The 23,481-nt window shown below is 37.5% G+C and overlaps 1 pseudogene; it reads left to right on the top strand.

The window, feature by feature from the left end:
* The first annotated feature begins 227 nt into the window (after positions 1–227).
* LOC144234626 (spindle and centriole-associated protein 1 pseudogene) lies at positions 228–23,194 on the top strand (annotated as a pseudogene).
* The last annotated feature ends 287 nt before the right edge of the window (positions 23,195–23,481 follow it).

Raw genomic sequence — 23,481 nt, 5'->3', positions numbered from 1 at the left:
CAGATCGAGTCACACATTCACACTCAACATACACACTAGAGGTTATTACAGTCCCTCCCACAGAATTTCTATGGAAGAGACCACTGAGATCTCTGGGGGCTGATCAGCTCCCCCTTCCACTACTATAGGTGGGCTGGACAGATGGGGGCCCCTAACAGAGAGAGAGAGAGAGAGAGAGAGAGACCTCTGACGTCTCTGGGGAGTGATCAGCTCCCCCTTCCACCACTATGGGTGGGCAGGACAGGACAGATTTAGGGCCCAGGCCTTACCATTTTCCAACATTGGTTCCAGGTCCTCACTTGCCAAGTCTCCTCCGTCAGGCGCGAAAGGTGAAGTGGAGCCGGCCTGAGGCAATGGAGCTGGAGACTGCTGAGGTTCAGGCAGGGCGTGCCTTCTCCTTTGTGATTCCTCCTTCTATCACCACCTCACCGCCGTTTTCCCAAAGTGGTGGCAACAATGGACCAGCATGGTTGGGTTTCCTGGTTAGGGAACCAAATGTTACAGAATCTGATCTGGATCACCCGGGAGAAGAACCAAGCAGCACTGGGAGATCTTGGAAGGCAGGAGGTTTATTTTACACCCGTGGGCTCAGAGGAGCTCATTCTCCAGAGGTCTGAGCCCTGAGCATTAGCAGAGGGAACAATGTATAGCCTGTTACTTTCACCTTCCTCATTAATGCACAGACAAGCAGGGTGGGAAGGAGAACCCGGAAGGGGGCGTCTTTTATATCAGGGACAGATGTTTTCTTATCAGTCCTGTCGGCCATCTTACAACAGATTTTCCCTATCAAGAATATGAATACACTATATGGTTCAAAATTATGTATAAAATATGCTATCACATCCAAATCTCTAAACAGGTAATACCGATTTTTTAAATGTTGCGCATTAAAAGCCAACAAAATAGAATCAATCTTACAGTTAAAATAAAATCAAAGAGATGACATTTGTTAAGTTTCTCCTGGATAGTGGGACAGGAGACTGAATGAGAATAGAATCATTAGTGCAATCTCACGAAAAATATTGGCAACTCAGAGTATAAAGGGTTTAAATTATTAATTACATTGTATTATGGTTTGAAGAAACCAGCAGGTCTATGTATGAAATAAAAATATGCAACCAGTCAGCTAAAACCTGTGAAAATAACGCTAAAATTATTAACATTTGCACATAGGCTAAAATGTAATATTGAAATATCTATTGTCTCATATTTCTAGGTTAAAGTGTTTCTATAACAAATTTTAAGATTTTGCAGCTTTGGGAAATTCTTCTTTTAAACATGTTCATGTTGGGGCACCTAGGCGGCTCAGTTGGTTGAGTGCCGACTTCAGCTCAGGTCATCATCTCACGGTTCGTGGATATGAGCCCTGCATAGGACTCCGTACTGATAGCCAGCTTAGAGCCTGGAGCCTGCTTCAGATCCTGTGTCTCTCTCTCTCTGACCCTCCCCTGCTCATGCTTTCTCTCTCTCTCTTCTCTCACAAATAAATAAAAAACATTAAAAAATGTTTAAACATATCCATGTCAGGGCTACTGGGTGGCTCAGTTGGTTAAGCATCAGACTCTTTATCTTAGCTCAGGTCATGATCTCACAGTTTCTGGGCTCGAGCCCTGCATCAGGCTTTGTGTTCATAGCAGGGGGCCTGCTTGGGTTCTTTCTCTCCTCCTCTCTCTGCCCCTCCCCAGTGCCTTCCAGCTCCCTCTCTCTTTCTCAAAATAAAGAAATATATAAACTTCAAAAAATAATAATAATAAACATGTCTATGTGATTTGTTAAACCTGATGATAGTGTTTTTGGTATTTCAAAAGAGATGAAAATTATAGTATAATAATAGGAGGAATGAGAACTAATATTAATACTTTAGACATGAAAGGGAACAGAATTTCCCTCTTTGGCATAAGGATTATCTTGTGAGGAAAAGCTCTGCAAACTGAGTATAAGATAGTTTTCCAGCAAGGGACACTTCTGTATATAGGGGAAATCCCCACCTGTGGGAATGTTTCCATCTCTGTAACTAAAAGAGGATGACTGAAGCTGTAGAAACTTTTTTAAAATTTTTATTTACTTATTTGAGAGGGAGACACAGAGAGAGAGATAAAGAGAGAGAGGAATAGAGAGAATCCCAAGCAGGCTTCACTGCCAGTGCAGAGCCCGATGCTGGGCTTGAACCCAGGAGCCATGAGATCATGACTTGAGCCAAAGTCAAGAGACTGATGCTTGCTCAAGAGCTGGACATTTAACCAAGTGAGTCACCCAGGTATCCCCCAACCTCTTAATGAAGAAGGCAACAACCTAAATCTAACATCCTTACCCTTGCTTACTATGCTTTTCTTGATAGCCTCCCATTACTGGCTCCCACCCCCAACATCTCCTTTTATCTTTTGCTGGTATTGAAGGCGGTGCCTTGGGCCACTTTTGTGAGTTATTCAGTTTTACTGGGTATCTCCCATGTATAGGAGGTGTCCAGGTTATTAAACTTCTGTTTGTTTTTCTCTTGTTAATCTCTTTATTACAGGGGACTCTCAGCCAAGAGCCTAGAAGGATAAAGGAAAAATTATTTTTCCTCCTCTATAAGGCAACTTTATTGTTTCTTACAAAGGTTTGACAGGACTTCTTCCTGTAAATATTCCACTATTACCCTACTAGATCATTTGAGAAGGTTTAGAATTGTATTGTTTTAAGGACTATGGTTGTCTCATATGTAAAATTAACATTTTTGTGACATATAAATTTTGTATTTTTTTTCATCTAGAGTAAATTCTTTTTTTTTAATTCATTAACGTGCGGTGTTATATTAGTTCCAGGTGTACAGTAATACAGTGATTCAACACTTCCATACATCACGTGGTGCTCATCACAAGTCCACTCCTTAATCCTCAACACCTATTTAACCCATGGCCTCATCCACCTCCCCTCTGATAACCACCAGCTCTATAGTTAACAGTCTATTTTTTTGTTGCCTCTCCCTCTCTCTCTCTCTCTGACCCCTTTGCTCAACTGTTTTGTTTCTAAAATTCCACATATAAGTAAAATCATATGGTATTTGTCTTTCTCTGTCTGACTTATTTTGGTTAGCATTATACTCTCAAGCTCCATCTATGTCATTGCAAATGGCAAGATTTAATTCTTTTTTTATGGCTGAATTCCATTGTGTATGTATATACCACCTCTTCTTTATCCATTCATCAAACCATGGACACTTGGGCTGTTTCTATAATTTGGCTATTGTAAATAATGCTGCTATAAACATAGGGGTGTACATATTACTTTGAATTAGTGTGTCTGTATTCTTTGGGTAAATATCCAGTAGTTCAGGATGATCATAGGGTCATTCTATTTTTAACTTTTTGAGGAATTTCTATATTATTTTCCACAGTGGTTGGACCAGTTTGCATTCTCACCAACAGCACAGGAATGGTCCTTTATCTCCACATCCTCACCAACACCTGTTGTTTCTTGTGTTGATTTTAGCCATTCTGACAGGTGTGAAGTGATAGCTCATTGTAGTTTGGATTTGCATTTCCCTGATGGTAAGTGATGATGAAGATCTTTTCATGTGTCTGTCTTTTCATCTCCTCTGCATGTCTTTCATGTCTTTTGCCCATTTTTAAGTGGATTATTTGTTTTGGGGGTGTTGAGTTTCATAATTTCCTTATATATTTTGTATGCTAACCCTTTATTGGATATGTTATTTGCAAATATCTTCTCCCATTCCATAGGTTGCCTTTTAGTTTTGTTCTTTCCTTTGCTGCGCAGAAGCTATTTTGATGATATCTCAATTGCTGGGAGCTGCACTGCCCTCGCTGGATGACAGTCACAGCGAGGAAATGGTAGTGTTTGCACAACTCCTGCCATGGGAAACTAAAACTGGTATCTCCTTCTGCCATTACTGGCTCACACCTCAAGGCATTTGTTATCAAGTATTTGGAGTGACTTATTCTGGCCTTGCATATGCTGATTGCTCTCTGTGGAGGAACCTATTGAGGAACTTCTTTTGTGATCATGGGAGCAGAGGTGTCTCCTGAAAGACCTCTTTGACCCCTGCTCACAGAGAAGTAACCTCACCCTTTTAGGCTAAAAACATTGTCTGATATGCTGCATCTAAATCACCTATCTCACTACTGATAAAGGTTATGCAGAAGTCTTCTACAAATCTATGTTCTGGGAAATTCTTACATATCAAGTTTGTTATCAGAAATCATTGTCTAAGGCAAATGCCACTTCTGTGCCATCTCCCAAACACTTATAAAATAAAGTTGAGCCCCAGTCAGAGCGGAGATGCCTGCCTGGTGACCAGAAAGACTCTCGGGCCTCTCTCACCCCTCCCTCGCTGACACCATCCATCCTTCAGGGACCCCTGGACCCCGGCTGGAGCCGGTCTCTGACACTCAATAGTTTATTTTTGCTTCTGTTTCTCTTGCCTCAGTTACCACATATTTTCAAGATAAACAGTAGTTTTGGGGGTACCTGGGTGGCTCAGTCGATTGAGCATCTGACTTTGGCTCAGGTCATGATCTCGCAGTTCATGAATTTGAGCCCTGTGTTGGGCTCTGTGCTAACAGCTCAGAGCCTTGAGCCTGCTGTGGATTTTGTGTCTCCCTCTCTCTCTCTGCCCTTTCCACAATCCTGCTCTGTCTCTCAAAAATAAATAAACTTTAAATAGAAATAAATTATAAAAGAAAAAAGATACACAGTAGTACTCAAATAAGAAGGCTAGATAGAGCCATTTGTCACATACACATAGTTCATCTAGCTTTCTGGGTAATTGGGATAAGTATCTGCGTTAATTAGCTTTATCTGGGGGGTAGGGGGAAATACTTCTCAAACTTTATGACAGCAGATAATTTTGCAATCCAGACCAAGTGTCCCACCAAAGTTAGACCCCTACCTTCCTTCAGGAACTAGCAGATAGGGCTGCCGTCTTCCATGATGACTACATTTCAAAAAGATGGCCCCCTCAGTGAAAGAGGACTTCAGCTACCTCCATTTTGACCTCAAACATTCTAGTTGGGTTGTTCTTTTCAGTTGGTCTCCTGACTCCGGCAAAAGACTCTGAGGGCAAAGCATCCCCTGATGGGAACCAAAACAATCCCCTCAAGCAAACTGGCCATGAGCCAGCAACACTGTGCCTCTGACTCCTAGAAAAAGATCAATTTGACTTTCACTATTTACCTGCACTTTCCCACCCACCTTTGTTTCACATTTTCCTTATATAAACCTGGAAGTATTTTCAGAATTTTGGAGACATTCTTTGAGACACTAGTCCCTGTCTTCCTGATATCACTGAAAGTAATTCCTTTCTTGTTTCAACACCAATGATTTCTCTGCCTTGGATTTTGTCAGCAGTGAGTGGAGGCTGAACCTGGCCTGTTTGGGACCCTGGAGTCAGGTACTCCTGCACCGCTACATGCTTGCTACCCCGGGTCCTTGAGAAAGACATTCCTATGTCATAAAATTGACAAAGGCCCTATCTAGTTTTTGAAAGTATTTATATATATTTCAAAGTTTTCTAAAGTAAATTTTCTAAGAAAGAGGGAAAATCTCTTCCTTTATTTGAACAGAGATAATTAAACCTTTTTGTTTATATTTTTTTCCAGTTTTGTGTTTGTGTTTAACTTCAGATTTGCTTGTTTTCTCTATGAGGGCAGGGTGAAACAATGATCTATGACAGGGGTCTGCAAACCAGAGGCCACAGGCCAAGTGCAGCTCACTGTTTGTTTCCTTACGGCTTATAAAATAAAAATGATTTTCACATCTTTATTTTATTTTATTTTATTTTATTTTATTTTATGTTTATTTATTTTTTGGAGAGAGAGGGAGACAGAGCATGAGTGGGAGAAGAGCAGAGAGAGAGGGAGACACAGAATCTGAACCAGGCTACAGGCTTTAAGCTGCCAGCACAGAGACTGATGAGGGGCTTGAACTCACAAACCATGAGATCATTACCTGAGAAAAAGTCAGACAGTCAACCGACAGAGCCACCTACATGCCCCAGTTTTCACATCTTTAAATTATTGGAAAAAAAAAATATCAGAAGACTACTATCACTCATAAAAATTATGCAAAATACAAATTCTAGTGTCTATAAATACAGTGTTATTGAATTTTTTTTAATAGTTACTCATTTTTAATGAGACAGAATGAGGCAGAGTGTGAACAGGGGAGGGTCAGAGAGAGAGGGAGACACAGAATCTGAAGCAGGCTCCAAGCTCTGAGCTGTTAGCACAGAGACCAACACAGGGCCTGAACCCACGGACTGTGAGATCATGGCCTGAGTTGAAGTTGGATGCTTAACCGACTGAGCCACCCAGGTGCCCCTAAATGCAGTATTATTGAAACACAGCCATGCCTCTTTCACTATTTACTGTGGTTATTTTCTAGCTACACCAGCAGAGATAGTTGTGAGGGAGACCATATAATTACAAAGCCTAGAATATTTACTTTCTCTACCTTTACAGAAAACATTTCCGGATGCTTGGTCTAGGTCCAAGTTTAGTCCCTGAACAAGCAATGTCACTATTACCTAGGAGTTTGTTAGAAATGCTAAATTTGGGACCCATCCAAAGCTGCTAAATGAGATCCTGCTTTTTAGCAAAATATCTAGTGTGTCTTGTTAAACTCTGAGAAACACTAGTGTAAGTAATTATTTCTCTGCAAATTCTATTTCCCCTCTGGTTTCCTCAATGAAATCATCAAGAAAGGAGTTAGTAATCCTGCTCAGTTCTCATACTGAATCCATGTACTCCAGTATAAACTTTACCAGGAAAAAAAGTAATTCTTTGGTTCTCATCTGCTTTCTCTTTGTCTAATTTTTTAATTGGCTTAGAAACTAGATGGGGGAAGGGTGCTACTTATTGGACTACTCCCAAAACCCAATAGAGAAATAGTAGTTAGCTAGGTGAAATGGGGTATATGATGAGCAGTGTTCCAATTACAAAAAGCTGTGATTTTTTTTTTTTTACAAAGGAAGATGCATGAGAAAGTAGGTCATATATTTATACTATCCCCATTATTTTATAATCTGTTTCAGTTTTAACGGAGACTGGAGAGGACAGTAGTCCCTGGTTTCATGTAGCCAAATTTCTGGGGTAATAATCAGAGTGATTCTTACCAACCTTGGATTCTTTTGAGATGGTAATTTTAGTTTGTTTGGAAACTAATCTCCGGTTTACTTAGAGGGGCAAACCTATCTTCCTGCCTAATGAGGAACTTGTGTTTTCAGAGACTTAGACTTCTCATATAGATGATGGAGAAAATCAAACCCACGGCAGCAATGCCTTTTGCATTAAACTGAGAGATACATTTAAAAGATTGGTATTGATGAAAGAGAAACTGAGACATAATAAACATTTTAAGAGTTAATTGAGCAAAAATAGACTTCACTGTGGCAGCGTCAAACCAGAAGTGGTTTAAAAGCACTCCACCTAAGGGAGCCAGGAGAAAGACTTGCATAAAGCAGGTGCACAAGCAAAATAAATTACTTGATAGGCTATAGCTTAAAGCTTTGTTGGCTGTTTGTGATTGGTTATTCTTAGCATTCTGATTTCATAACCTAGAGCCATTTACAGGGTTATGTTTTGGTTTGTTTATGTAGGCCACCAGGGCTTTAGAACCATCTCAGTCTAATGACCTTCTTGTTTAATTAATTTAACAGTATTTATGGATTTTGATGTGTTAGAAACTCTTCACAACTGCCTTAAAATCCTAGTAAGTAATATTAAGATTTAGGAGATAATATGGATTTTAGATTTTAAATTTTACGTGGAAGGGTATGGGGCACCTGTGTGACTCAGTCAGTTGAGTATTTGACTCTTGAATTTGGCTCAGGTCATGACCTCATGGTCATGACATTGAGCCCTGCATGGGACTCTGTGCTGACAGTGTAGAGACTGCCTGAGCTTCTCTCTCCCCCTTTCTCTGCCCTTCGCAGCTGGTGCTGGCTCACATGCATGCTCTCTTACTCTCTCTATCTCTCAAAATAAGTAAATAAACATTTTTTTAAAAATGTTATATGGAAGGGTAAAAGAAAATGTGATAAAGTTTATGAGCAATATTTGAATATTAAAAATTAAACCACTGAATTTATAATTTTAATATATATTAGAGTTGGCTAATGTTTTAATGTTTTCTGTCTCAGGATAATTACTTCACAAACTTAAAACACAAGTGTTGTTATATTTATGAATGTAGATTAAAATGTTGGAGGGAATTTAAACAAGCTGAAAATGGGACTGATCGTTTAAGGAAAGTTAATGTGCTTAAATTTATATACCCATATATTAATCAAGGGTACCCTTAAAAAGCACTGTTACCATATCAGAGATTTATAACTAAAGCACCTAGATTTCGAAAGTTCAATTTAGAAACTTGGGGAAAATATTGTTTGTTGACATAATTACCTTTAAAGTTTTTTATTTCATTAAAGAAACCATCACTAATAATATATATTTTTTTGCATACAGAGCACACTCACTCAAACATAAGAATATTGTTCATGTTTATAAGTACTTTCATATGTATTACTAATTCATCATTACCTCAATATTCAAAATAACAAGGTTTTTTTAGATTATACTCTATCCATCATAGAACTAAGAATACAATTCCATAGGGGCGCCTGGGTGGCTTAGTCGGTTAAGCGTCCGGCTTTCGCTTAGGTCATGATCTCGTGGTTTGTGGGTTCGAGCCCCGCGTCGGGCTCTGTGCTGACTGCCAGCTCAGAGCCTGGAGCCTGTTTCGGTCTGTGACTCCCTCTCTCTCTCTGACCCTCCCTTGCTCACGCTGTCTCTCTCTCTCTCTCTCCTAGAAATAAATTAAAAAAAAAAAAAAAGAATACAATCCATAGTATGGCTATGACAATTAATTTTATTAAATAATACTTATGAGAAAATAAGTATTGGCTCATACAGGTTCAAAACACCCAACTTATGGATACTAGATGTTACAGTAAAAAGTAAAGTGTTCCCATTCTATATAGATAATGCTATGCTCATTACAACTTGATGCCATTGTGTAACAGAAGTGTATGTGGGGGCGCCTGGGGGGCTCAGTCGGTTAAGCCTCCGACTTCAGCTCAGGTCATGATCTCATAGTTCGTGGGTTCAGCCCCGCATCAGTCTCTGTGCTGACAGCCAGCTCAGAGCCTGGAGCCTACTTCAGATTCTGTGTCTCCCTCTCTCTCTCTGACCCTCCCTTGTTCATGCTCTCTCTCTCAGAAATAAATAAAACATTAAAATAAAAAATAAAATAAAAAAAGAAGTGTATGTGCATTCTACTGCATTTTCCCCCATCTTAGGACCAATCACCTTTGCTAGTTAAGATGTTCAAACAAAAATTTAAACAAGTCTAATTCTCTTAGTAATAGTTCAGGAAGTTAAGACATGACGGTTTGGAATTTCACAATTGCCATATCCTTTATACTTCATGCCACACACAAAAATATGGAAGTCCTTTTATGATAGGGAAAGATAGGATTCAGTAGGCAGAAAGGAAGAAGCTAGGACTTGAAGTTCCCTGGGTGAGGAAAAATGTATTTTAAAACATTTCTTCTGGGAAAGTCTAACCTCAAGCAAACTCCCTCAGGGGTAAAGTTCCTCTTAAAAATGTAACAGACAGGACCTACTTCTCCTCAGGTTTCCCTCAGAAATTTGGCAAACAGAAGACCTGACTAAAAATAAGTAGGCCATAGAACACAAGGCTCACAAGGAAGCTTATGGCCATAGACTGCCTTGTACAATGGAAATGAGCCAATCAAAAAGGAATGATGAGGCATTTAGAGTTAACCAGCTGGCAAGGGTAGAACTTGAAAAGGAACACAAGGCAAGTAGAGGAACCAACTTAAACTCTACAAAACAGACCCCCTTGCCTATAGCCTCTGGTGTCCCCTCTCCACAAAGAGAGCTTTCATACTATTCTTTTAAAAATATTTTAAAAAAAAATCTTTATTCTTATTTTTGAGAGACAGAGAGAGAGAGATGGGGGGGAGAGGGAGGAACAGAGAGAGAGAGGGAGACGGAGACTCTGAAGCAGGCTCCAGTCTCGCAGCTGTCTGCACAGGGTCCTACAAGGGGCGTGAACTCACGAACTGAGAGATCAGGACTCTCAACCGACTGAGCCACCCAGGTGTGCCAATACTATTCTTACTTTCTAATCTTATAATAAACTTTTGCCTGCTGCTCATTTTATTCTGTGTCCCCATCTTCATTCTTGGAAGTGGTGAGACAATGAACCCTGGGTATTGAGGTAAAGAATCTTGCAACACTCTTAAAAATAATATATACTTAAATGCTTATGTTTCTTGAAAGTCCAAAACCCATTCCTTTCCCTCACTTCTATTACCAGATACAAATGATGTACAATAATTGGCTGATACAAATGGCATATTAAGATTTTTAAGTGGTATGGAAGATGCTTGCAGGGAACTTATTTTTATTTGTTATTATTTTTTAATTTTTATTATTTTTATTGGAGGAAATTTATGTTTAATTTATATATTTGAAAAAAGAGATTATATTCAATCTAGCTGGATGTCAATTAAAAAAAAAAATTCCTAAAGGACTGTAGAAAACAAGCTATGAAGTGTACACATTAGGGAGAATAGCTAAATTGCATGTCCAAGTGCTGCTTTGATTGATTTTTACTCTGATCTTCTCACCAAATTACATTTGCAAAAGTAACCATGGAGACTAAAAGCTTGACTACTGAATTGAACTAGCAAAGTAATACCAAAGAATGTAGTAAAAGGAAAGCAAAGGTGTTTTCTGAGTCAAAAAGGTGCCTTATTTTAACATACAATGACACTCCATTATTTTTTTCTAAATCCTAGGAAATCAACAGCATCTACTCACTCCCTGGAAGAGTAGGAACAGAGAAGCAGATTAATGAGTAATAAAATATTTATGTTTGGATGGCTAGTCTAATATTCTATGCATTTATTGCTTATCAAGTGGTTTAGTGTATAAAATTATATTTCCTTAATAAATATATCACAGGGATGCTTGTGTAGCTCAGTCGTCAGTTAAGCATCCAACTCTTAATACCAGCTCAGGTCTGGTCTCACAGTTCATGGGTTCTAGCCTATGTCAGGCTCCCTGCTGAGAGTGTGGAGCCTGCTTGGGATTCTCTCTCTCTCTCTCTCTCTCTCTCTCTCTCTCTTCCTATCTCCCACTCACTCACATGTGTTCTCTCTCTCAATCACAAAATAAACTAAAAAAAAATTAAATATATCATATTCCTAGATCTATATTCACAATCAGAATTAATCAGATATATGGTCATAAAAGACATTATTTTGGACTCTGGAAACCTTCTGGGACTAATGCTATCATTCATATATTATGCTATTAATTTAAACAGAGCAACAATCAAAACAATCAGGAATTTTTAGAAAATCTAAAATTTTCAATTGGCTTGAAATTATGTAAGCATATAGAAATTACAGATCTATGTTAAAATGAATAAATGATTCTCTGTAATTTATAGGGTGAAGATAAGTTAAGAATAATATGTTAAAAATGCAATATATTTATCTGTCAAATAATCATTGAAACTTTTCTATAATGCTAGGAATCCAAATTGGTGTTGGAAGCATAATTTTAAACAACAAATGGTTCTTTATATTCAGAACAGTGAGAAGAAAGGCACTTAAAAGCAAATAATACCCTGAAAAAGTGCTACGAGAGATGGAAGTACCAGATGTAAAAGAAGTTAATCAGGGAATATCAAATTGCTTGGGGAGACGAAGAAAACTTTACCCAAGAAACTCTTATTTGTAAGTAAGAAAAGTTAGGAAATCATCTTGAAGTGAGATGTTCTATCTCTAACCACTTCCCACATGTCTCCCTGCATACCTAGCACTGCTCAGTCTTGGTAGGAAGAAGGTATTTTTTCTGGTGTTTTCTTCAAAGGCTCAGAAATAAATCCCATACTGAATCCCAAAGGATTCATTCTTTCTGATAAATCCTAAGGAAATACAAACCAATTAATCTCCTTGAATTTTTAGGTTAACAGTGCTAAGTAGCTTTAATTTATAAAATTTTAGGGTGCCTTTCTCTTGTGGAAGGCCTCTAGAAAAAAAATCATTATATGTATTTATCAATCTACTTTTCTTTCTTTGGAACTATAAATTATAGATAAGAATGGCAGGAATTACTGAATGAACTTCCATTTTACTAGCTTAATTCAGATAGATTATTTTTGTCTTAAATTGGTAGTAAGTTTGATAATATACAAAACATTCCTCAAACATTCTGGAAATATTCTGAGGGGTTAAGAGGTTATAATTGGGGTCACACAGGCTGTGTCTGGGCTCTGTCTTTTTCCTAGGGCATATTACCTAACTTCTTTGTTCCTGAGTTTCCTCACTGTTAAGTATACTGAGAGGACTGAAAATCATTTAAACCATTTGGCCCAATGCCTAATCCTTAGTTAAACTTTGATAACTTAATAAAACAAAAGAAATAAAAGTTCCCTTGAACTGTAATAACAGCTATGCACCATAAATGTTTACAGAGGAACTGAAAAAAGTGTTTATTTATTATACAACCATTTGAAGAGAGGCAGTTGTAAAAATACATTTTTCATAAAGTTTATTTATTTTCTCTGTGAAATGTAGACATATTAGTAGAACTCAGTTCAATATTAGCACTAGCTCTGAATTAGAGCACAAATAAACAAACATAACTCTTTTTAAAAATATATATAAACTAAGCAAATAACTAGATCATCAAGTAATCTTATGTATTATGAAAGCAATTCTGTTTGTGGTAGGGTCAAGGAAAAAAAGGAAAAGCTTCCTAATCCCAAGGAGAAGAAAGTGAACTGTCAAAAATTAAAATATAATTATAAATATTAAAAATTATCTCTCATTTTTATATCCAAACTCTTCCTAATGTCCACTTCCCAAATTCTATTCACTTTATCAATCAAAAAAGTCTTGGGAAAGACCAAATGACTTGGATAGTTTTATTCAGGCTAATGTAACAGAAGGAGCATTCATTAATGAAGACATTGTAAAAGAGTAGTGAGGAAAAGGAGGGTTCATAGTCATGGAAACCAGAGGTTTATGAAGAAGGAGGACAGTGAGTCTTATTTGAAGGCTGGAGGTGTTTAATTCTTTTTAAGAAAAAAAAAATTTAATGTTTTTATTTATTTCTGAGAGAGAGAGACAACGTGAGCAGTGGAGGGTCAGAGAGAGAGGGAGACACAGAATCTGAAGCAGGCTCCAGGCTCTGAGCTGTCAGCACAGAGCCCGACACGGGGCTCGAACCCATGAACAGTGAGATCATGACCTGAGCCAAGTCAGACGCTTAACCATCTGAGCCACCCAGGTGCCCCCGGAGGTGTTTAATACTTGAAATATGCCAGAAAAGTCGCTCCTTTTCAGTTAGTCATTTGTCAGAACACAAGAGGGGAGGGGAGGGCCTCACAACAAGTTTTCCAGGAAGATAGACCTCAGCTAAATGCAACATCATTTGTCCCCTAATTTATTCAATATTAATATGATTCAATGTTGAACAATTCAGAGACAATTCTAAACCCCCTGAGTAGAGTGTATGAAAGGCTGAATGAAAGGTTAACTGCAATAGGTAAGTTAAACTTCTGGAGACAGGGATGCAATACATTTACAGTCAGTAAATGGATGAACACAGGATCATAAAGACCTATACGTACTATCTTTAAGGTATAGTTCACAGACACAGCAGATTTTTTTTCTGCAAGGATGGGGATTGTCCTTAAGATGTTTGAGTCAGTTCACAAAATTTAAACATCAAATTTGACCAGTGAAAGCCTATTTCTGACATTTACTTGTTAATTAGTAATTATCAAACAAATTAAAATCATTCCTGTACAGTCTTCCTTCCAGTATTGAACTCACAATAGGATTTCTTCTTTTCAAATCTCCTATTTAATACAATAGAGAAAAAATAGATGAAAAAGCCAAGATGATTGCCCTAAATTATTAGTCATTAAATGAGCTCTTATATTTTAAATTCTAACCGCAAGTTTTTGGAAACAGCTATATTTCAGACTAGATACAACTGTATTTTCCAAATTTTCTCTTTTTGAATACGATAGATTTTCTAGGTCTTTTTTTTTTTTTAAATTTCTGGTGTCATCCTGACAATGTGTATTTTTATTTGAGAAAGAGAGAGAGAGAAAAAGCAGGAGGGGCAGAGAGTGAACACCAGCAGGCTCTGTGCTGTGCTTGATCTCAGGAAACTTGAGATCATGACCTGAGCCAAAACCAAGAGTCACCTAACCACCTGCACGACACAGGCACCCAGTCATCCTGATGTTTCTTAAAGGAACTCTTCAAAAGGGGGAGCAAGCTCTAGATGCCTGTTATATCTGCTATGTTGGTATTCACAGTGGTGCAGACTGCCATTAATATTGTCAGTTTGTTAAAATATAAATTAGTGGTATAATGTTTACTAGGAAACTCTGATCATCCTTGCAGAGTCCTAAAGTTCTTTCATAAAAAGGTATAGACAGTAATTGCCTGAGAGTAATTGAAGTGCCAACATTATAGCTGTATTTCAGTTAAAAAAAAATCTAATGTTACATTCCCCAGTATTCAATATCTAATAGTAGCATAAATGTAATTTTTGAAGGAGTTCAGGACACATTACCCCAACATATTGTACCCTTGCACATTGAATCTTTTCAGCTGAAGGAATTTGAGAATTAGAGTCACTCTGACCTTCTCTCCCAGCCCCTTGCTTTTTCCTCCTGAAACAGTCATAATAGTCTGCACCATAGAGAGGTACCCAGAGGAAAGGAGAATCCCATCATGAAGAATCTAAATAAACAGACAAACCTTGCTACAATTATCTCATATTCCTTACCCTATCATCAAACCTAGAATAAAAGTACATAGGTCTAAGTGTTTCTTTGGGTTTTCATTTCCTTATGGAGGCTCAGTGTCATTTAAAATTTATATATTAAATAAATGTATATGTTTTTCTCCTGTTAATCTGTCTTCATGAACTTAATTTTCAGGTATAGCCAGGGACCCTGGCTAAGAGGATCAAGGGAAACATTTGCCTCTTCTACATTTTCATTTTTCCCTCTTTAAAATATTTTATTATTATTATTTTATTATTTACTATATAGATTTTTTAAAATTTCCTCCCTTCCCCCTGCCACATTCTAACATAAACTTATTTATGTGAAAGCCATATAAAATAAGAGTAAGCTCCTTATGTGTGAAATGGGGTTGTTACTCTTTAATGTGATTTAATACAATACCTGAAATATTATAATAAGTACATAATAAAGATCAGTCATTAACTGTATTAGACACATTCAGTAATTACAAGTATATTATTTATTTCATTGTTAATGAAACTTTATTTCTCTTCACTCCTTTTAAAATATGTCAGGTATAATATATCATGAGAAACATCACAGTTTTACTTGTTTTGAGAATTGTAATTTAACTATATTTATACCTTTTTCTTACTTAGATGTTATTTACCCTCAAGAATTACATTCTCTCCAAATCTCATTGGAAAAGACATCCAATTCTCCCTAATAACTGAGCCATGGTTTATCTTTAAGTGGCAGTAGGTAATAATAAAACTGTTTCTCTCTCTTTTTTCTTTTTTCTCTGTATTGTTCATAGTCAGCAGTAAAACCAGAAGCTGGAGTACCCATTAAGTTGTATATTTGATAGACTTTCTAAAGCAATCTCCAATAGCAAATAAGAAAAAACAAAATTGAGCAATAAATAAAACAACAAAATGGAAATGAATTGCACGTTGCTTGGAAAATCATGAAGACAAGAAATAAGAACATTCTGTTGCTTGCAATGTATGCATCACTTGCTTTTCTTTTCTTTTTTGTAAGGGCTATTTGTGGGCAAAATTTTTTTTTTTTTTGGTAAAAGAATGGTGATTGTTACATTTAAGTTATTTCCCTTTTTGCTATGGTATGATACAATAATTTAATAAATTAACCATTGCTCTATTTAAATTTCTTCCTGTGTGACATCACACTACCACCAGAGACTTGTAGGAGCTATATATAAAATAAAACAAATTCTATCCCGTCTTCTTTTTCTCCCTCCCTCATTCTTGTCCTTCCCTTCCTCCACCCTCCTCTCTCTGCCCTTCAGTAATTGCATTCCGCTTCTAGAAAAATGTTTTACCTTGAACTCTATCCATTTGGGTCATTCAAGAGCTGTCATTTATATTGACCTTTTAATTTTTTGGCTGAAGTTAACTTGTTCAGTGGTACATATTTCTCTCCAGTTGGGCCTATTATTATGCACTCACATCCTGAACTTCGAGGATATCAGGACCAAGGTTTTAGCACAAAGATACTCATACTACCTCTATTAGAGTCTTTTGGAGCACCTGGGTGGCTCAGTCAATTGAGTTACTGACTTTCCAGCCAGCTCCACTTTGGACTCTGTGCTGACAGTTCAGAGCCTGGAGCCTGCCCTACTTGTGCTCGGTCTCTCTCTCTCTTTCTCTCTCAAAAATAAATAAAAATTTAAAATAAATTTAAAAAAAAGAGTCTCAATACTCACACAGATGCTTGGGACTGTTCTCATACCTGGGTTCTGGAATATGTTTGGTGCAAGAAATATAATTCCAAAAGTAGCTAAAGTGGGCCCTGGTTATGTTTCAGGCCCAGTAGAAACTGAGAGCAGACACAGAATGACTTCATATCTGTCAAACAATTTTAAGCTCTTCAGATAACGTCAGTTGTCCATTAGATATTAACAAATGGAAATAATTATTAAACACACATGCAAACACACATACACATAAAACATGGTGCCTAACAATTTCAAATTATCTGTGATAAGGATCCCTATTATCTTTTTTTTAATCTAATGCAGATGAATAATTTTGCAAACTTTAGTAAAAACATCACATCAATGTTAATTGTTCTAGAAGTTTCTGAATGTTTTTTTCTGTTTCAGTACTTACCTTGTTAAAGACTTGTAACAAGCAATTTATAGCATATTGTACTGGCCTGAACATCTTTATTCCCATGAAATGTTACCTTCTCCACTGGATTTAGATTGTAGTGTTAACACTAAAATTAAAGTGTCATAAATCAGAGATGATACAAGTATGTCTCTATTTTATATGAAGGCTGAAGGTATGCCTGCCAGGACTGGTATGACAACTCTGTGTCATAGAGTCCCTAGATACCCAGCCACTTTCCATTCTATTGTAGAAATACTTAGGCTCTATTGGTTTTCCATTCGGGGAACATGAAAGCTTTAGTGCTCAGTCACCACATCTGTATAAAGGTAGTAGCAGCCAGGAGAAAAACACATAAGAACAAGGAAGCACTCATGTGAACTACTGAAGAAATTCCAAGTAGCTGACATATGGCATTTCTATCTTTAACTTATTAGCCAAAATTTTGTTACAGGGTCACACTCAACTACATAAGAGTGTTTGAAATAAATCTTTATCCTGGAGAGTTTGACTAACTAAAAACAGAACAAAACAAACCAGGAAGGGGGAAGAAAATGAAAGCTATATCTCCTAACTTATTGCATAGCTACAATTTAGTGCTTTTAAAAGAGTTCCCAGCAATAACCCATTTGATTCAGTCTTTAAAAAAAATCTGTATGAAATTTATCTGCCCTCCAAAACTTTTTGAAATAGTAGAGAATTATTTTTTCCCCAAAACTGGAATTACTGAAGCTCAGTTTCTGTTCATTCTCTGTCTCTTCCAGGAAATAAAATGCAGGTTTAATTCTAATACAGTTCAATGACTCTCTCTATTAGATATGAGTGATAAAGTTCATTTCACTGCCTCAGTGACGTTGGCATCATGGGACAATCATATCCTCTATAATGTTATTCACTGTGGAGAAAAAAGGAGGATACACTATTATCATTTTATCTTGACAAAAGCATGTCACTTCTGGGATGGATTAAGTACGACCATGACAAATTTCATGGTCACTTTTGATATTTCAGAATGAACTTTTATAACATATGCTCTTTGAAGAACTAATGCAAAAGGGTAGTGCTTAAACACACCTGGAAGACTTTTTTCCTAATAAATTTATGAAATTTTAGTTGCCTAAAGTCACTATTGGTGTAATTTGCTAGTCCAAATGGGCCACTGTGAAAAACTGAACACTCAAATTAATTTTAAAATGTATGAATATTAAATTTCTTGGCAAAAGAGAGATTTAACCCTTTTGGAATTTTGGTAAGAAGTCACAGAAAAATTCCTGCTTCCCTCCCTAAATGTCTCTTTCTTCCCCAGTGCCCAGATCAAGAACAACAAAAGGAGAAATGATGGCTTGGATTAGGATATATTAGAGGACACTACTTAGATTACATTATGAAGATTGGAGATTAGATGACATAAATATGCATGTATTTAGAAGTGGGAATTTATAGCATGTTTATTTTTATAAGATTAGCATAAGTGCTTTAAATATGCATTTTCTCAAATTGCGACCCTAAGTACTGAATCATGTTTGTAGTTCAGAGGGAAGTAATTCAGTAGTTTAGGTTAGAGACGATTCTATCTTTCATGAGGTTAGTATTGGTGAAGATGAACAGATGTGAATAAATTGGAGCATCCATCAAAGGGCTTAGTGATGGATTCTATTTACAGGGGAGAGATAAAAAGAATGATGCCCATTTTTCTAAGTTGGAAAAACTTAATGGATATTGATACCATTCATTGCAGTAGGGAGAACTGAAAGAGAACCATACATTAACATTTTTTTAACATTTATTCATTTTTGAGAGAGAGATAGAGTGTGAGTGGGGGAGGGGTAGAGAGAGAGAGAGGGAGAAACAGAATCTGAAGGAGGCTCCAGGGTCTGAGCTGTCAGCACAGAGCCTGATATGGGGCTTGAACCAACAAGCGGTGAGATCATGATCTGAGCCAAAGTTGGATGCTTACCAGACCGAGCCACCTAGGCATCCCTAAAATCAGTGTCGTGCACAAATTCAAAATGGATGCAAGAGAAAGCATACTATCTCACACAATTACCAAATATATTCTTCGAGTAGAAAGAGACCTTGGAAATTATCTGGTCCATCATCTTTAATGATGATAGCTATACTGTTTCTGCTCAGATGTCTCAAGTGATATCCCCTTGGCTTTGTCAACACAGAATAATACATTTTAAATAGGCATCATTATTTAGATATTCTTATGCTCAGATAACATCTGCCCTTTGTAGAAGATAGTAGCAATTTTGAAAGTAAAGTAGAGTTTTACAGGACTTTCTCTACCTGTTCAAAAAGATCTTGACATTTCTTAATAAAATATTTATTGCTTAGAAGGGCAAGGCTGTTCCCCTGCCTACTGAGGAACTTGTATTTTCAAAATAGAAAAACTAAGAACTGATACACGGATAATGGAGACAATCAAACCCACAGCAGCAATGCCTTTTTTTGTTTAATTAACCAAGGAATACAATGAACAGGTTTGCATGGTTAAAAGATAAACTAAGGTACATTAAATATTTTATGACTTATTTGAGCAAAAATCAATTCCAATGGGGCAGTGCCAAACGAGAAGTGGTTAGGGGTGCTCCACTGACCAGAGCCACCTAAGCAACCCCCAATCCATGGCAGAAGTCATAGCATACATTCATGATTATTATATACATGTGGTAGTTTATGCTCTTTCAACTTAATCACAGTTTGTTGAGCTTTACCACAGCCATCTATGCTTGTTTGATTTGTGGTAGTTTATGCTCTTTCAACTTAATCACAGTTTGTTGAGCTTTACCACAGCCATCTATGCTTGTTTGATTTGTGGTAGTTTATGCTCTTTCAACTTAATCACAGTTTGTTGAGCTTTACCACAGCCATCTATGCTTGTTTGATTTTTGGATAGTGTCATGAACTGAAAATCACGGACACCAAGATCTTGAGGGAAAAAATCTAAATACTAGGAATATTATTCAGACTGATGTTTTAAATTCTGTTTTGCAGAACAGGTACTTTGTGGAGAATTTTTTATGGAATATATGTTAAGATAGAATAGTGAAGGGTCTGAGACTACCCTACTTACAAATTAACAAGTTAGTCTATGTAATTTCATGTATATCCTGACAGAAGCATCAGACTGCAGAAAAACAGGTCATGCGTTCCTCACATCAAAAACACCAGCTTGGGTAGGATCTTAGTGCCAATTCTTTGAGATCCAGTCTTCACTGGAACACACAGTGCTGTGGTCCAATGAAACTGCTACAACAGACCACCACAGACTGGGTGGCTTGTAGATAACAGAAATGTATTCCTCACAGTTCTGGAGGCTAAGAAGTTCAAGATCAAGTTGCCAACAGATTTGGTATCTGGTGAGAGCCCACTTCCTGGTTCATAGACAGCTATCTTCTGTGTCTTCGCACACATGGTGGAAGTAGGGAGGGAGCTTTCTGAGACCTGTGTTTTAAGGCACTAATCCCATTAATGAGGGCTCCATTCATGACCTAATCACCCTAAAAGCCCTGCCTCCTAATATAATCACATTGGTGTTAGAATTTTGACATATACATTTTGGAAGGACACAAACAGCCAATTGCCCAGAGTGAGATATTATTTGGGAATGCAGTGTGTTCATATTACAGGAGAGGTGCTCCAAAATTATAAAACTTAGTGCTTATGTTGGATAGCTGGTACCTCCATCCATTAGCCCTGTGTGTGGGGGGGAAACTTTATTTTGATCTAGAATGTCAAAGACTCTTGTGATCTGAGGGGGAAGGTCTTCTTGGTTTATTACACTAAAATCTAATCAGATATCTTTCAAGGGATGGTATGTCTAAGTTTATTAATACTCTAGAATGTAAGCAAATCTTCATGAAGATGGGAGGAAGTTTTAGTATCCTGAAATGTGTCCAGAGAGTGAAATATTTTGTCAACAGCTTGTAATTCTTTTCCTATGAAGATCTGAGATGCACAGGAAAAAAACCCAAACAAACAAACAGACAAAAAACCCCCCAAAAAACAAAACAAAAAACCAGAGAAATCTAGGAAGAACTATCTTCTGGCATTATACTTACACTAGAATCAACTAAGATTCTCATAGGTGCACAGGACTTCTAAGTGTAGCAATGGCTCCTGATCTTTAACAAGGTCTCATAGTGGTAAATCAAGACCCTGTCACCCAGGCCATGCTTAGTGAATCTGTCATGGAACCTCAGTCTCCTAATGAAGTAGATGATGATGAAGAAGAAGGAACTGTTAACGGTCAGTAAGAAGAAAGTGAGAGTGAACTGGATAACGCTAAACTCTGTTAAATAGGAATGCACAGGTTTCTCCCCCAACTAAAGGAAGATAATTCTGACTTAATTAAACTGTGGACTGATAGTCGCAAAAAATAGCAACACAGTTACAGATAACACCTCCAGGAACTTCATCATCTGCCCTTCCAACAGGGGAACAAAAAGCTGCTCTAAATGCTACCAGTGCTGCCAAGAGAATCCATGCCAGGCTTCAATCTGAAAAATCTACTGAGACTGTAGACTCAAACTATATTGTGGGACAGGTGCTAACCTCAAGGAAGCAAAAACAGTTGTTAAATAAGTGAAAGAAATACTAGATTTGTATGTTCTGTCCAAGCAGAAGTAAAACACAGTAGCAGGTATCACAGCCTCCACAGACTTACCAAGTAGCAATAAATTCAGGCTAGATGTCCTCAAACACATGATACATGAAGTGGAACACTAAATGGAAGACTATGAATGGTGGACAGGATGCGAAGTCAAGGGACTACAGAGTAGTCAGTCTTATGGGTTTCACTCTGTAGCTGGTGAGCTCCCTCTGTTTCCTGGCTTGATACCTTAAAGAGAGTGAGCTACAGCTGCATAAAGTAGACACAGGTAGCTACTACAAGTGTTAGGTGATCATCAAGAGCTCACTAATGCTCTTAGAGCTGAAATTCTTGTACTTGGAGAGGAAAATACTACCCAGGTTAAGACTTCAGCAGTATATGAGTACAATAGGTAAGCAACTTATATCAGTCACACAAGCCATAAAGAATTGTCCTATGATAAATAGCAACAAGGAAAGTTAGGCATTAGAAAGGGATCCCTGGGTAGAAAAACTATAGATAATTCAGAGGAACCTGTTCTAAATGCTAATGTCTCTGTGCCATTGATGTTTAGAAGGAAAGAAGTGGTTGAATTCCCACAGGAAGACGTGGCTGTTAAACTATCCCAGCTGCCAACGCCCCCTCCCAGATAGTGTGAATCTGGCCAACCATTTTCCAGCACATATATTTGAGTCTGGCAGCTCGAATAACACCACCAAGGCAGAAGATCAACTCAGTATTCTCTCCCTTGCAGGATGTACTTAGGAGGACTGTTCATATTTGTCCTGCTCCACAAATTCTTCCAACTAGGAAAATAATTGAGAAAAAACAAAATTGAGAAAATAAGACCTTACCCACTACACAATCAGAATTCAAACAAAGAGAATTGTCTCTTCACTCAGAGGTGGAAGTCTCTCACATGGGGAAGATCTGGAGAACAAAACTCAGGTTCCTTTTAAAGCCTCTTCCAGACCCTGTGAAGTTCTCATTCAAACATTTAGCAGGCCAGACCCCCAATTTGTCAGAAGAGCCCCCAGTATTGGGAGATGGTCAATAGCTTAGAACAAATGAGGCATCAATATGAAGAGAGGACTTCATGGCACAAATTGCTGAGTTAACACTGCAGAATTTAGCTATCAAGACACATCTGAACCATAATATTTTGCCAGGAGGAGAGCAAGGGGATGGACTTCAGGGATTCAATAAAAGACAAGTCATACAAGTGACATGACTGCTAATTTTCCAGCAGCACGATCTCTAACACCAGGAAGCATGAAGGAACAGATTGCAGGAATGAATTGGCAGAGTATAGTTGCTCATAGAAAAGTCTTTCAGGGCAGCAGATACTTGTTGGTTTGAACTTTTTCTCTCCACCAATATCACCTATGCTGTCACTGGTACAAAGCACGGACCGAAGGAGAAAAGGATAATTGAAATATCTATTATATGAGTACAGTCTCCAGACAGCTCAAAATGCTGTGCTGTATCTCCTACTAGTTGAATAAATACAAGGAGATCTGCAGGGGCTACTAGTAATTCTTGTTCTCCATTAAATGCTACCTCAGGAAGTGGGTGATTCACACCTGTTAATCCAAGAGCAAAGACTGAGAAACAAAATGAAGAAGGCTTGTTTGCTTTTGCCACCCACTTATCATAAATTAAGTTAGTTTTACAGAGTTCTCAGTAATATATTCTTGAGCTTCTACTCCCCTTTCTCTGTCCCTGCTTTCAAGTTTTCATGCCATCCTTTTAGATAAAACCCACAAACATCTTATGACTTAGTATTTTTGGAACAAGGAATAAATCAATTATTTTAATTTTTGACTTTTTCCAGTAGATTTCCAGCAACAAACCAACCTACAACCTCCTGTAAATAAAATTTTGACAATAGGAAAAAATTATAAACTTAAAAAGTTTGCAGGAAATCGTTTGAGGTTTTAAGAT

This window comes from Crocuta crocuta, unplaced genomic scaffold (genome assembly GCF_008692635.1).
Source record: "Crocuta crocuta isolate KB4526 unplaced genomic scaffold, BGI_CrCroc_1.0 scaffold115, whole genome shotgun sequence".
Classification (NCBI taxonomy): Eukaryota; Metazoa; Chordata; class Mammalia; order Carnivora; family Hyaenidae; genus Crocuta; species Crocuta crocuta.
Note: the sequence above shows the minus strand (reverse complement) of the source record. Positions and strands in the feature narration are given on the sequence as shown.